Source organism: Hyperoodon ampullatus (genome assembly GCF_949752795.1).
Source record: "Hyperoodon ampullatus genome assembly, chromosome: 8".
Taxonomy (NCBI): domain Eukaryota; kingdom Metazoa; phylum Chordata; class Mammalia; order Artiodactyla; family Ziphiidae; genus Hyperoodon; species Hyperoodon ampullatus.
In genome coordinates this window covers 98,984,105-98,998,392 of record NC_136921.1, presented here as the reverse complement: position 1 = coordinate 98,998,392, position 14,288 = coordinate 98,984,105, and the positions used below count along the sequence as shown (strand labels likewise).

The window sequence follows — 14,288 nt, the reverse complement described above, 5'->3', positions numbered from 1 at the left end:
TCTTCTTCTTCTGGAACCCCTATAATTCGAATGTTGGTGCGTTTAATGTTGTCCCAGAGGTCTCTGAGACTGTCCTCTGTTCTTTTCATTCTTTTTTCTTTATTTTGCTCTGCATTAGTTATTTCCACTATTTTATCTTCCACCTCACTTATCCGTTCTTCTGCCTCAGTTATTCTGCTATTGATCCCATCTAGAGTATTTTTTATTTCATTTATTGTGTTTTTAATCGATGCTTGATTCATCTTTAGTTCTTCTAGGTCCTTGTTAACTGTTTCTTGCATTTTGTCTATTCTATTTCCAAGATTTTGGATCTGGGAAATAGAATCTTGGATGGTCATCTTTACCATCATTATTCTGAATTCTTTTTCAGGTAGACTGCCTATTACCTCTTCATTTGTTAGGTCTGGTGGGTTTTTATCTTGCTCCTTCTCCTGCTGTGTGTTTTTCTGTCTTCTCATTTTGCTTATGTTACTGTGTTTGGGGTCTCCTTTTTGCAGGCTGCAGGTTCGTAGTTCCCGTTGTTTTTGGTGTCTGTCCTCAGTGGCTAAGGTTGGTTTAGTGGGTTGTGTAGGCTTCCTGGTGGAGGGGACTAGTGCCTGTGTTGTGGTGGATGAGGCTGGATCTTGTGTTTCTGGTGGGCAGGTCCACGTCTGGTGGTGTGTTTTGGGGTGTCTGCAGACTTTTTATGATTTTAGGCCACCTCTCTGCTAATGGGTGGCGTTGTGTTCCTGTGTTGCTAGTTGTTTGGCATAGGGTGTCCAGCACTGTAGCTTGCTGGTCGTTGAGTGAAGCTGGGTGCTGGTGTTGAGATGGAGATCTCTGGAAGATTTTCGCCGTTTGATATTATGTGGAGCTGGGAGGTCTCTTGTGGACCAGTGTCCTGAGGTTGGCTCTCCCACCTCAGAGGCACAGCACTGACTCCTGGCTCCTCAATTTGGGATGATTTGTTGTCTATTCATGTATTCCACAGATGCAGGGTACATCAAGTTGATTATGGAGCTTTAATCCGCTACCTCTGAGGCTGCTGGGAGAGGTTTCCCTTTCTCTTCTTTGTTCTCACAGCTCCTGGGTCTCAGCTTTGGATTTGGCCCCGCCTCTGCGTGTAGGTCGCCGGAGGGCGTCTGTTTTCGCTCAGACAGGACAGGGTTAAAGGAGCAGCCTCTTCGGGGACTCTGGCTCACTCAGGCCGGGCGGGAGGGAGGGGCACGGAGTGCGGGGCGAGCCTGCAGCGGCAGAGGTCGGCGTGACGTTGCACCAGCCCGAGGCGCGCCGTGCGTTCTCCCAGGGAAGCCGCCCCTGGATCCCCGGACCCCGGCAGTGGCGGGCTGCACAGGCTCCCGGAAGGGCGGTGTGGACAGTGACCTGCGCTCGCACACAGGCTTCTTGGTGGTGGCAGCAGCAGCCCCAGCGTCCCACGCCCGTCACTGGGCTCCGCGCTTTCAGTCGTGACTCGCGCCCATCTGTGGAGCCCCTTTAAGCAGCGCTCTTAATCCCCTCTCCTCGCGCACCAGGAAACCAAGAGGGAAGAAAAAGTCTCTTGCCTCTTCGGCAGCTCCAGAGTTTTCCCGGACTCCCTCCCGGCTAGCTGTGGCACATTAGCCCCCTTCAGGCTGAGTTCTCGCCGCCAGCCCCAGTCCTCTCCCTGCGCTCTGACCGAAGCCCGAGCCTCAGCTTCCAGCGCCGCCCGCCCCGGCGGGCGAGCAGACAAGCCTCTCGGGCTGGTGAGTGCCGCTCGGCACCGATCCTCTGTGCGGGAATCTCTCCGCTTTGCCCTACCCAGGTATGTGGGGAGTTTCTTGCCTTTTGGGAGGTCTGGGGTCTTCTGCCAGCGTTCAGTAGGTGTTCTGTAGGAGTTGTTCCACGTGTAGCTGTATTTCTGGTGTATCCGCGGGGAGGAAGGTAATCTCCGCATCTTACTCTTCCGCCATCTTACCCGGAAGTCTCCTTTCTTGTTACTGTTGTTTTTGAGGGATTTTTCTATTAACGCTTCAGAGTTATTTGCCCCATCCTTAAAGAGTTTATACATTAAAACATAAGATCCTTACCAAATATACTTTGCAAAAATAACTGAGAATTAAGATAAATATTTTCCACAGGAATACAGATTTCAAAATACCAAAAGGACAAGAGAATTATAAACTAACTACATGTATGTTACAGAAGAGATTTTTGTTTTATTTTGGAAGGTTAATCTTGTGAAATGGCACAGTGATCTGTATTTTGCTTTTTTGAATACTGTAATTGGTGATGAAGGAGCTTAGATATTTTGTTATCAGCTAAACAGTTCTGAAAGCTCATCATCCAGTTTTGAGAATGGATTTCTATAACATGGGCCGTGCATCTACATTGTAAATTCCATTCTGTAGATGTCTTGCTGTAATTGACCAGCATTCAAAATTATGAAGAATGGAAGATTGGTAAACTGCCAAATGCTTCAGTTGTTCCACTGTATCACCAAATTTCCCCTTTTAATTTACAGTTGTTTAGGATGATGACTCCAAATATTTGAAAGTATTTTATAATCTAATGAAATATCAATTGAGATTAGGTTAAATAAATTAAGTTCACATGTATGGTGAAATACTATGCCATTGTTAAAAATGATGATACATAAGTAAAAAGACTTATTTATTGGAGTGATCTGTGCTTTGCTGTATATGTTGTCTTAGGTTTTGAATGACCAAATGACTAGAAAGTGTTCAGAGCTGAACAGAATGCTTCAGACTGTTAGAATGGAAAATACCAGAATCATTGCTGACCACCAAGCCCTTCTGCAGGTATTCATTTTTAACACTAGTCAATTTCTGGTAGAGTCATCAGGAAGCCTCCTTGGCTAAGAGATCAGGAAATACAAATAGCCAACTGGGTACGTAAAACATTTTAGCAATTAATTTCAAGGATTTTTCTGAATTATTTTATTTTTTAATTAGTTGTTTTCTGTTTTCATCAGAGGGGTCATTTGGCCTTACACTCAGAGCTTTCTTAATGGTTTCTTCTCAAATATCATTACTTTAGGAAAAGTAATTACCTGTCCCAGTATTGATAGAATTATGGAGAATACTTATGACTGACCCTATTTATCTTTTCCCCAAAGACCTGTGCTTTCCCATTTTGCTTATGCCATTGCCTCTGCTGAGAATGGTCTTTACTTCATTTTCAACTGTTTGAGATTGTGTTCATTCTTTAAGACTCACTTTCACCCAGAAGCTTGATCACTCCAATGAGAAAAAATCAGTTTTGTCTTTTAATTTCTACTTCTAGGACACTAAACAGGCTGTAATAATAAGGCTCTCTCTTTTTTTTCTTTTTTGAGCGTACTTACTATATACCAAGCATTGTGCTAAGGATTTTACATATATTACCTCCTTTAATCCTAGCAGTTACATAAAGGGATATTTATCATCCTCGTTTTACAGATAATAAAAATAAGATTTAGAGAAGTTAATCAACTTGCCCAAAATCACCCAGCCAGTATAGGGTGGAGCCAGATTTCAATCTAGACTTGACTCCAGACTCAGTGTTTTTAATCATTTATGTTATGTTGCTTCTCTTGTTCTGCATTCTATAGTAGTAGTTTATGTGCATTGCTCATTTCCTGTACTACATTCCTAGGACATTGTCTTACATACCTTTGTTATTACCTATAGGGCTAAGCATGTTTTGCACATAACAGGTACTCAATAAATATTTTTTATTCAGCAAGCATTTAGTGTTTACCTCATGCAAGTATGTTGCTAGATCTAGATAGAATTATGGCAGTGAACAAGACAAGTCCCTACTTTCATGGAACTTACAATTTAGTAGACTGAAGAATGTGACTTATGTATGTAACACTTTCACAAACATTTTAAAACCTTGGAATATGACACAAGTGAGATCCCATTTTACCAAGTATGAAGGTGTGAAGGTTTACCTTGCAATGAAATATTGTTCAAAAAGAAGTGTTTTAAAATATGTTTACAAATATAATTATTAATATGTACTATATTTACAAAAGCTTTGTAAATTGTAGGTAGAGGAAGTGTGCATAAAAATGCTGTTTTGATAATTGAAGTAAGCAAGAGGAAATTGTGCAGAACAGTTATAGACGTCTGCTGTAGCAGTGTCTGAGTGCAATTTCAGATACTGTCAAAAGAATTTAAACTATGAAACATGATTGTCCCTGGAGAATGGAATTATTTGGAAGAGATGTGGGGGAGATAGAGGTGGAGCGATCATTTTACTTTATATACGTTGATATTGTTTTACTTTTTAAAATATAGTATCATGTTGAAATTTTGAAGTACCAAAATATACTTAATATAGTATTTTTTTCATCTTTTTTGGAGTATGGTTGCTTTACAATGTTGTGTTAGCCTCCACTGCACAACAAAATGAATCAGCCGTACACATACAGATATCCCCTCCCTCTTGGACTTCCCTCCCATTTAGGTTACCACAGTGCATTAGGTAGAGTTCCCTGTGCTATACAGCATGTTCCTATCAGTTGTCTATTTTATACATGGTATCTAAAAATTTGTTCATGTTAGGAGTTTTATAAATTTTGCAGCAAGCTGGATAAATAATGCCTCTTGATTATTTGCTAGAAGAGCTATAAAATGATAGAATTGTGGTCAGGCCAGGGTAGGTACAAAGAGCAAGCTGGACATTAAGATAAATTCTTTTAAAAAGGGGTTTTATTTATATAAATTAAATTTGACCTTTGTAAATATCAGTATCTTTGATCAGTTGTTTAGAGTGATACCCTATCAAATGACTTCTGGCATCTCAACTTTTAATATTGCTTCTAACACTCAGGAAGAACAGAAAATGATGACACAGACATTTCAAGAACAAAACTTACTGCTGGATGCAGCCCATGTCAGTATCACAAGTGAACTTCAGACTGTTCAGAATGAGAAAACACAACTCCAAATGCATCTGTAAGTAAACTGTGGGCAACTTTTGTTTTTGCATTTGTATTTCTTATCTTTAATGAAAATATTTAATTCTGCATTTGCTGGGCCAGTCACAAAAATAAAGACTCTGCTCTAAAGGAACTAGTTTTGTTAGAACATTTTGGTAACTGCTCTCAGGCAGGAGATATGTTCTGTAAGAACATTTAGTTTTTCTGTTAAGGAAGAACTCTCGTTCAGCTTTCATATCTCCTTGTTCTCTTCCTGCAGGGACCATTTAGTCCTTGAGCATAACCTGTGTATCCAGAAAGCACAGGATGCTGAGAAGAGGGCAGCTGTGCAAAAAGAGCTGATAGAATCAACTATTGCAAGATTGCGAAGTGAACTGGAAGCATCAATGCAAGAGAAGACCTCTCTGCTAGAGGAGAAAGAAGGACTTCAGGGAGAGGTAGGTAGAGGCAGATTTATGTTACCTCCTGGTTGTGGTGATGATCTTGTTTTAAAATTTTCTTGTAAGTGCAAAAGATAAGAAATACAACCCAGATGCAGTTTGTCTGAGTTGCCCATGAAAGAAACCTTTGGGTGGCTAATCTGTGTCTTTTAGCATGTGAGTGCACTGTGCCAAATAGTTGCCCTTATATAGCGTGAGTGAATGTTAACCATTCACACATCCTCATGTTAGTTAAGGAGTCGGATTTAAAACTCGATTTTCCCAGTAGAAGTGGGAGAGTGTAGTGGAAACAATGTAAGGGGAAACAGCCCTGTCTTCCTAGTTAGGAAATAACCGGCAGAGTCTGACATGCAGACGTGTCTTTCTAATTTCAGGGCTATTTGTGAAGTCTGCTCTGCCTCAGAGACTCCCCGAGTGGCCCCTTTTCTGAGAGGATGTGCTATCTCTGCAGTGTAGGTATTAATTGACATGCAGGGTGTAACTGCTGTAGTAGAGCCTGTCTGCTGTTTTTAAAATGACCCATTTCTTTTTTTTCCCTTCTCTTGGGCAGGTTAATAAAACTGAGAAAGAAATAGCAGAAGAAAAATGCAACTTGGAAAAGGAATTAGCTAAAAGCAAGGTATTCCACATTTTATTTGTTGTTATGTCATTATATTTAATTCCTTCTGTATTGCTGCCTCCTGTATCAGCTTATCTGAATGAGGAGATGGGTTATTTTGTTGAATACCAAAACATGGGGGAAATAGAGAAGCCGCGAAGCTGGATGCACTTGGAGCACTCCAGTCACTTCAGCATAAGGCTGCGTCTGGGGAGTGTTTGCTTGTTGAGCATCTCATGTTTGCCAGTGTGTCATCACTGCCTCGGACCCTAGTGTTCACTGAGTAGTTTAGCCACGGAGTCCCCTGAGAGTGAGCTAATGGGCCTGTGGGCTGCAAAGGGATGATTGCTGACGATGCTGGTGTTTGTTTGTTTGTTTTTTGTTTTTTCTTAAACTAAGCTTCCTAACTTGTTAGCACTTGCCACTTTATTTGTGAGATACCCCTTTCTGGGTTCTATGAAGGTAGAATGGCCAGAGAAACAAATACAATCCTTATTCAAACAAAAAAAAATCTTTCAGACATTGCTGTTTGCATTTCAAAATTTGAACAGGGTAAAGATTGTGTCTCACTATCATCTAGAGAATATATCTGGAGCATCAAGGACTCTCAGCCCATCCACATTCAATAAACCCAGCAACAGGTGTCAGATATAGTCATCAAGCCTTGACTGTTTCTTGGCTCAAGTAAATAGCATTCTTAGTACCACATATGTGAACTTTTAATTTAAGAACTGGGGAGAGAAGAAAAGCTAAATTCTGAGCTGGAGCTCAAAGACAGTTCACTAAGCTGGCAGGTACCTTCTGTGGTTTAGTCACTCATATCTAGTGATTTGAAAACAGTCCACCCAAAAAATCTTTCAAATAAAGCTGACTTCCTGTGGCAAGGACTTTGCTGGTGTCAATGTGGCCTCAAATATGTTTTTTAAAATTTGGGAATTTGGTGGATACTATTAAATTCATTAATACTTTTTGCTTTAAAATGCTAGTGAATATTTCATGGCTAAGGCAAATGCTATTTGTGATTAAAACATGGTATTATTATTTTGCTTGTCTGATTTCATTTGTTTTAATGTAGACTAAGTGTATGTTCATGGGGCTGAAAGATACTTGCTCGTTAGAGAGGTTCTATTAAGGCAAATGACAGTGCTTCTACAGAGTTCCGTTTTTTGGTCTAACTTGATGTTTTTTACATGTGTACTCATTGTAAAGCTATGTTTTCTTAAAGTCAGGCTTATTGAGTTATAATTTAGAGTGAAATTCACCCTTTTTTTACTGTACAGTTCTGTGAGCTTTGATAAACACAATCATGTAACCACCACCACAACAATCAAAATATAGAACATTTCTATCACCCCGGAAAGTTCCCTTGTGCCTTTTAGTAGTCAGCCTCTTCCTCCATCCCCATCCCCTGGCAACCACTGCTCTGTTTTTCTATCCCTGTAGTTATACCTTTTCCAGAATATCGTATAAATTGTATCATACAATATGTAGCATTATAAGTCTGGCTTCTTTTATTTAGCATAAAGCATTTGAGATTTGAGATTCATGCATGTTACTGTATGTATCAGTAGTTTATGTTCTGTTATATCACAGTTTCTTTACCCATTTGCCAATTGAAGAACATTTGGATTGCTTCCAGATTTTGGCAGTTATGAAAAAACCTGTATAAATATTCATATGTGAACATGTATTTTTATTTCTCTTGGATACATATCAGGAATTGGACTTCTAGATCCTACAGTAAATATATGTTCAACTGTCTTGCAAAGGATGTGTGCCATCTTGCATTCCTACCAGGAATATATGAGTTCCAGTTTCTCTACACTCTCACCAACCCTTGGCATTGTCAGTTCTTTCAGTTTCAGCCATTCTGATTGGTGTGTAGGGGTATGTCATTGTGGTGTACTTTGCTTTTCTCCAGTGACTAGTAACATTGAGTACCTTTTCATCTGCTTATTTGCCATCAACAACTTAAAGTGTCTCTTCAAATCTTTTAACCATTTTTAATTCAGTTGTTTGTTTTCTTATAATTTATATTTCAGAGCTTTAAAAATAGTGTCCTATTAATCCTCATGTAATAGTTATTACTATTTGTATATAAACAAATTTTCTATGTGCTTTACCTACTTTTCTTCTGTATTATGCCTTTTCATGCTCTTTTAAAGAGCAGAAGTTTTATATTTTGATTAAGTCCAGTTTATCAGTTCTTCAACTTTTATGGATGATAGTTTTTGTGTTGTAGCTAAGAAATTTTTGCCTAATCTAAGATTACATAGATTTTCTCCTTTGTTCTCTAGAACTTTTTTGTTCAATATGAGGTGTATGATCCACTTCAAGTTAATTTTTGTATATCATGCAAGATGTAGTCCAAGGTTCATTTATTCTTAGGTGGATCATCTGATTGTTTTAGTACCTTTTATTATTGAGATATAATTAATATACCATAAATTCACCTTCTTAAAATATACAAGTTAGTGATTTCTTAGTATATTCACAAGTTTGCACAAATACCACCACTATCTTATTCTAGAACCTTTTTTATCATCCTAAAAAGAAACCCAGTACCCATTAGGAGTCACTCCCTATTTACCCCTGCCCACCTCTGGCAACTACTGTTCTACTTTCTACCGCAGTGGATTTGTCTGTTCTGGACATGTCATGGAAATAGAATCAAATAGTATGTGGCCTTTTGGGTCTGGCTTCCTAGCATGATGATTTCAAAGTTTGTCCATTTTGTAGTGTATATAAGTACTTCGTTTCTTTTATGGCTGAATAATATTGCATGACTATAACACACTTCATTTATCCATTCATCAGTTGATAGACATTTAAGCCGTTTCCATTTTTTGGCTATTAAGAATAATGCTATGAACATTTGTGTACAGTCCTTTTTGTGAGCATATGTTTTCAGTTCTCCAGGAGCAAAACTACTGGGTCATGTGATAACTCTGTTTATCATTTTGAGAAACTGCCAAACTGTTTCACAAGTAAGGTAGTTGCACCATTTTACAATCCCACTAGCAATGTATGAGCATTCCACTATCTACGTCCTCACCTAAACTTGTTTAAAAAAACTTTAAAAAAAATTACACCCATCCTAGTCGGTGTGAAGTATCTCATTGCGGTTCTTTTTTTTAACTGAGGTGAAATTCACATACTATAAAATCAGCCATTTAAAAGTGAACAATTCAGTGGCATTTAGTACAATATTCACAATATTGTGCAACCACCACCTCTGTCTAGTTCCAAAACATTTCAATACCCCGAAAGGAAACTCCATACGCATTAAGCAATCACTCCTTATTCCCTCCTTCCCCCAGCCCCTGACAACCACTACTCTGCATTCTGTCTCTATGGATTTACCTATTATGGATATTTCATATGAATATAACGATACAATATGGGATCTTTTGTATGTGGCTTCTTTCACTTAGCATAATGTTTTTGAGGGTCATCCATGTTTTTGTATCAGTATGTATCAGTACTTCATTCCTTTTTATGGTTGAGTAATATTCATTTTGTGTGTGTTTGTGTGTGTGTGTGTGTGTTGAGTTGGCTAAAAAGTTCGTTTGGGTTTTTTGTAAGATTTTACAGAAAACCCAAACGAATTTCTTGGCCAACCCAATATATGTATGTGTGTGTGTATACATGCACACACACACACGTATATATATGTACACACACACATACCACAATTTCTTTATCTGTTTATCTGTTGATGGATGTTTGCATTGTATCTGCCTTTTGGCTGTTGTGATTAGTGCTGCTATAAACACTTGTATGTGTATTTGTAAGTACCTGTTTTCATATCTTTGAGATATATAGCTATGAGTGGAATTGCAGGGTCATATGGTAATTTTATGTTTAACTTTCTGAAGAACCACCAGACTGTTTTCCGCAGTGCTGAACCACTTTTTCTTCCCACCAGCAGTGTACAAGGGGTCCAGTTGCTCCACATTCTCACCAACACGTTATTTATTTATTTATTTATTTAATTTATTTTACTTTTGGCTGTGTTGGGTCTTTGTTGCTGCACGTGGGCTCTCTCTAGTTGCATCGAACGGGGACTACTCTTCCTTGAAGTGCGTGGGCTTCTCATTGCAGTTGCCTCCTTTGTGGTGGAGCGCAGGCTCTAGGGTTGCGGGCTTCAGTAGTTGTGGCACGTGGGATCTAGAGCGCAGGCTCAGTAGTTGTGGCACATGGGCCCAGTTGCTCCACAGCATGTGAGATCTTCCTGGACCAGGGCTCGAACCCATGTCCCCTGCATCAGCAGGCAGATTCTTTTTTTTATTTTACATCTTTATTGGAGTATAATTGCTTTACAATGGTGTGTTAGTTTCTGCTTTATAACAAAGTGAGTCAGTTATACATATGCATATGTTCCCATATCTCTTCCCTCTTGTGTCACCCTCCCTCCCACCCTCCCTATCCCACTCCTCTAGATGGTCACAAAGCACCGAGCTGATCTCCCTGTGCTATGCGGCTGCTTCCCACTACCTATCTATTTTACATTTGGTAGTGTATATATTTCCATGCCACTCTCTCACTTTGTCACAGCTTCCCCCTCCCCACATCCTCAAGCCCATTCTCTAGTAGGTCTGTGTCTTTATTCCTGTCTTACCCCTAGGTTCTTCATGACATTTTTTTTTTAATTCCATATATATGTGTTAGCATACAGTATTTGTCTTTCTCTTTCTGACTTACTTCACTCTGTATGACACACTCTAGGTCAATCCACCTCATTACAAATAGCTCAATTTCGTTTCTTTTTATGGCTGAGTAATATTCCATTGTATATATATGCCACTTCTTCTTTATCCATTCATCCGATGATGGACACTTAGGTTGTTTCCATCTCCTGGCTATTGCAAACAGAGCTGCAATGAACATTTTGGTACATGACTCTTTTTTTTTCCCCCAAGGTTTTCACTTTAATGGCACCATAGATCTTTCCATGCTAAAACTTACAAAGGTCTTTCATCTACCTTCTTACTGGATTAAAAAGAATGTGCAATTTAAGGGAAAGTTATGATACATTAGTTTAAGCAGTCTAATGTAATTTTGCTAGTAATTAAGTCTAATATCTATTTCTCACTCCCAAGAAGCCTAAATATCAGAAGAATGCATTTATTCTTTTTTTTAGTTTCTGCTTTACAACAAAGTGAATCAGTCACACATATACATCTGTTCCCATATCCCTTCCCTCCTGCGTCTCCCTTCCTCCCACACTCCCTATCCCACCCCTCCAGGCGGCCACAAAGCACCGTGCTGATCTCCCTGTGCTATGCGGCTGCCTCCCGCCAGCTATCTACCTTACGTTTGGTAGTGTATATATGTCCATGCCTCTCTCTCGCTTTGTCACAGCTTACCCTTCCCCCTCCCCATATCCTCAAGTCCATTCTCAAGTAGGTCTGTGTCTTTATTCCTGTTTTACCCCTAGGTTCTGCATGACATTTTTTTTCTTAAATTCCATATATATGTGTTAGCATACAGTATTTGTCTTTCTCTTTCTGACTTACTTCACTCTGTATGACAGACTCTAGGTCTATCCACCTCATTACAGATAGCTCAATTTTGTTTCTTTTTATGGCTGAGTAATATTCCATTGTATATATGTGCCACATCTTTATTCATTCATCCAATGATGGACACTTAGGTTGTTTCCATCTCTGGGCTACTGTGAATAGAGCTGCAATGAACATTTTGGTACATGTCTCTTTTTGAATTATGGTTTTCTCAGGGTATATGCCCAGTAGTGGGATTGCTGGGTCATATGGTAGTTTTATTTTTAGTTTTTTAAGGAACCTCCATACTGTTCTCCATAGTGGCTGTACCAATTCACATTCCCACCAGCAGTGCAAGAGTGTTCCCTTTTCTCCACACCCTCTCCAGCATTTATTGTTTCTAGATTTTTTGATGATGGCCATTCTGACTGGTGTGAGATGATATCTCATTGTAGTTTTGATTTGCATTTCTCTAATGATTAATGATGTTGAGAATTCTTTCATGTGTTTGTTGGCAGTCTGTATATCTTCTTTGGAGAAATGTCTGTTTAGATCTTCTGCCCATTTTTGGATTGGTTGTTTGTTTTTTTGATATTGAGCTGCATGAGCTGCTTATAAATTTTGGAGATTAATCCTTTGTCAGTTGCTTCATTTGCAAATATTTTCTCCCATTCTGAGGGTTGTCTTTTGGTCTTGTTTCCTTTGCTGTGCAAAAGCTTTGCAGTTTCATTAGGTCCCATTTGTTTATTTTTGTTTTTATTTCCATTTCTCTAGGAGGTGGGTCAAAAAGGATCATGCTGTGATTTATGTCATAGAGTGTTCTGCCTTTGTTTTCCTCTAAGAGTTTGATAGTTTCTAGCCTTACATTTAGGTCTTTAATCCATTTTTTTTTTTTTTTTTTTTTTTTTTTTTTTTTTTTTTGCGGTACGCGGGCCTCTCACTGTTGTGGTCTCTCCCGTTGCGGAGCACAGGCTCCGGATGCGCAGGCTCAGCGGCCATGGCTCACGGGCCCAGCCGCTCCGCGGCATATGGGATCCTCCCAGACCGGGGCACGAACCTGTATCCCCTGCATCGGCAGGCGGACTCTCAACCACTGCGCCACCAGGGAGGCCCTTTAATCCATTTTGAACTTATTTTTATGTATGGTGTTAGGGAGTGATCTAATCTGATACTTTTACATGTACCTGTCCAGTTTTCCCAGCACCACTTATTGAAGAGGCACTCCTTTCTCCATTGTACATTCCTGCCTCCTTTATCAAAGATAAGGTGACCATATGTGCCTGGGTTTATCTCTGGGCTTTCTATCCTGTTCCATTGATTTATCTGTCTGTTTTTGTGCCAGTACCATACTGTCTTGATTACTGTAGCTTTGTAGTATAGTCTGAAGTCAGGGAGCCTGATTCCTCCAGCTCCGTTTTTCGTTCTCATGATTGCTTTGGCTATTCGAGGTCTTTTGTGTTTCCATACAAATTGTGAAATTTTTTGTTCTAGTTCTGTGAAAAATGCCAGTGTTAGTTTGATAGGGATTGCATTGAATCTGTAGATTGCTTTGGGTAGTAGAGTCATTTTCACAATGTTGATTCTTCCAATCCAAAAACATGATATATCTCTCCATCTATTTGTATCATCTTTAATATCTTTCAACAGTGTCTTATAATTTTCTGCATATAGGTCTTTTGTCTCCTTAGGTAGGTTTATTCCTAGATATTTTATTCTTTGTGTTGCAATGGTAAATGGGAGTATTTTCTTGATTTCACTTTCAGATTTTTCATCATTAGTGTATAGGAATGCCAGAGATTTCTGTGCATTAATTTTGTATCCTGCTCCTTTACTGAATTCATTGATTAGCCCTAGTAGTTTTCTGGTAGCATCTTTAGGATTCTCTGTGTATAGCATCATGTCATCTGCAAACAGTGACAGCTATACTTCTTCTTTTCCGATATGCATAACTTTTATTTCCTTTTCTTCTCTGATTGCTGTGGCTAAAACTTCCAAAACTATGTTGAATAAGAGTGGTGAGGGTGGGCAACCTTGTCTTGTTCCTTATCTTAGTGGAAATGCTTTCAGTTTTTCACCATTGAGGACGATGTTGGCTGTGGGTTTGTCGTATATAGCCTTTATTATGTTGAGGAAAGTTCCCTCTGTGCCTACTTTCTGGAGGGTTTTTATCATAAATGGGTGTTGAATTTTGACAAAAGCTTTCTCTGCATCTATTGAGATGACCATATGGTTTTTCTCCTTCAGTTTGTTAATATGGTGTATTACATTGATTGATTTGTGTATATTGAAGAATCCTTGCATTCCTGGAATAAACCCCACTTGATCATGGTGTATGATCCCCTTAATATGCTGTTGGATTCTGTTTGCTAGTATTTTGTTGAGGATTTTTGCATCTATGTTCACCAGTGATATTGGCCTGTAGTTTTCCTTCTTTGTGACATGCTTGTCTGCTTTTGGTATCAGGGTGATGGTGGCCACGTAGAATGAGCTTGGAAGTGTTCCTCCCTCTGCTATATTTTGGAAGAGTTTGAGAAGGATAGGTGTTAGCTCTTCTCTAAATGTTTGATAGAATTCGCCTGTGAAGACATCTGGTCCTGGGCTTTTGTTTGTTGGAAAATTTTTAATCACAGTTTCAATTTCAGTGCGTGTGATTGGTCTGTTCATATTTTCTGTTTCTTCCTGATTTCATCTTGGCAGGTTGTGCATTTCTAATAATTTCTCCATTTCTTCCATGTTGTCCATTTTATTGGCACAGAGTTGCTTGTAGTAATCTCTCATGATCTTTTGTATTTCTGCAGTGTCAGTTGTTACTTCTCCTTTTTCATTTCTAATTCTATTGA

The 14,288-nt window shown here is 39.2% G+C and overlaps 1 pseudogene across 1 annotated transcript in view; it reads left to right on the top strand.

Annotated features, from left to right (window-relative positions):
• Positions 1–14,288, top strand: part of LOC307057540 (coiled-coil domain-containing protein 150-like) — a 199,324-nt pseudogene that overhangs the window by 21,313 nt on the left and 163,723 nt on the right. The window contains exons 10-13 of the transcript in view: positions 2,670–2,777; positions 4,798–4,922; positions 5,166–5,343; positions 5,897–5,965. The product of the transcript in view is annotated as a coiled-coil domain-containing protein 150-like (transcript). The remainder of the gene's footprint in view (positions 1–2,669; positions 2,778–4,797; positions 4,923–5,165; positions 5,344–5,896; positions 5,966–14,288) is intronic.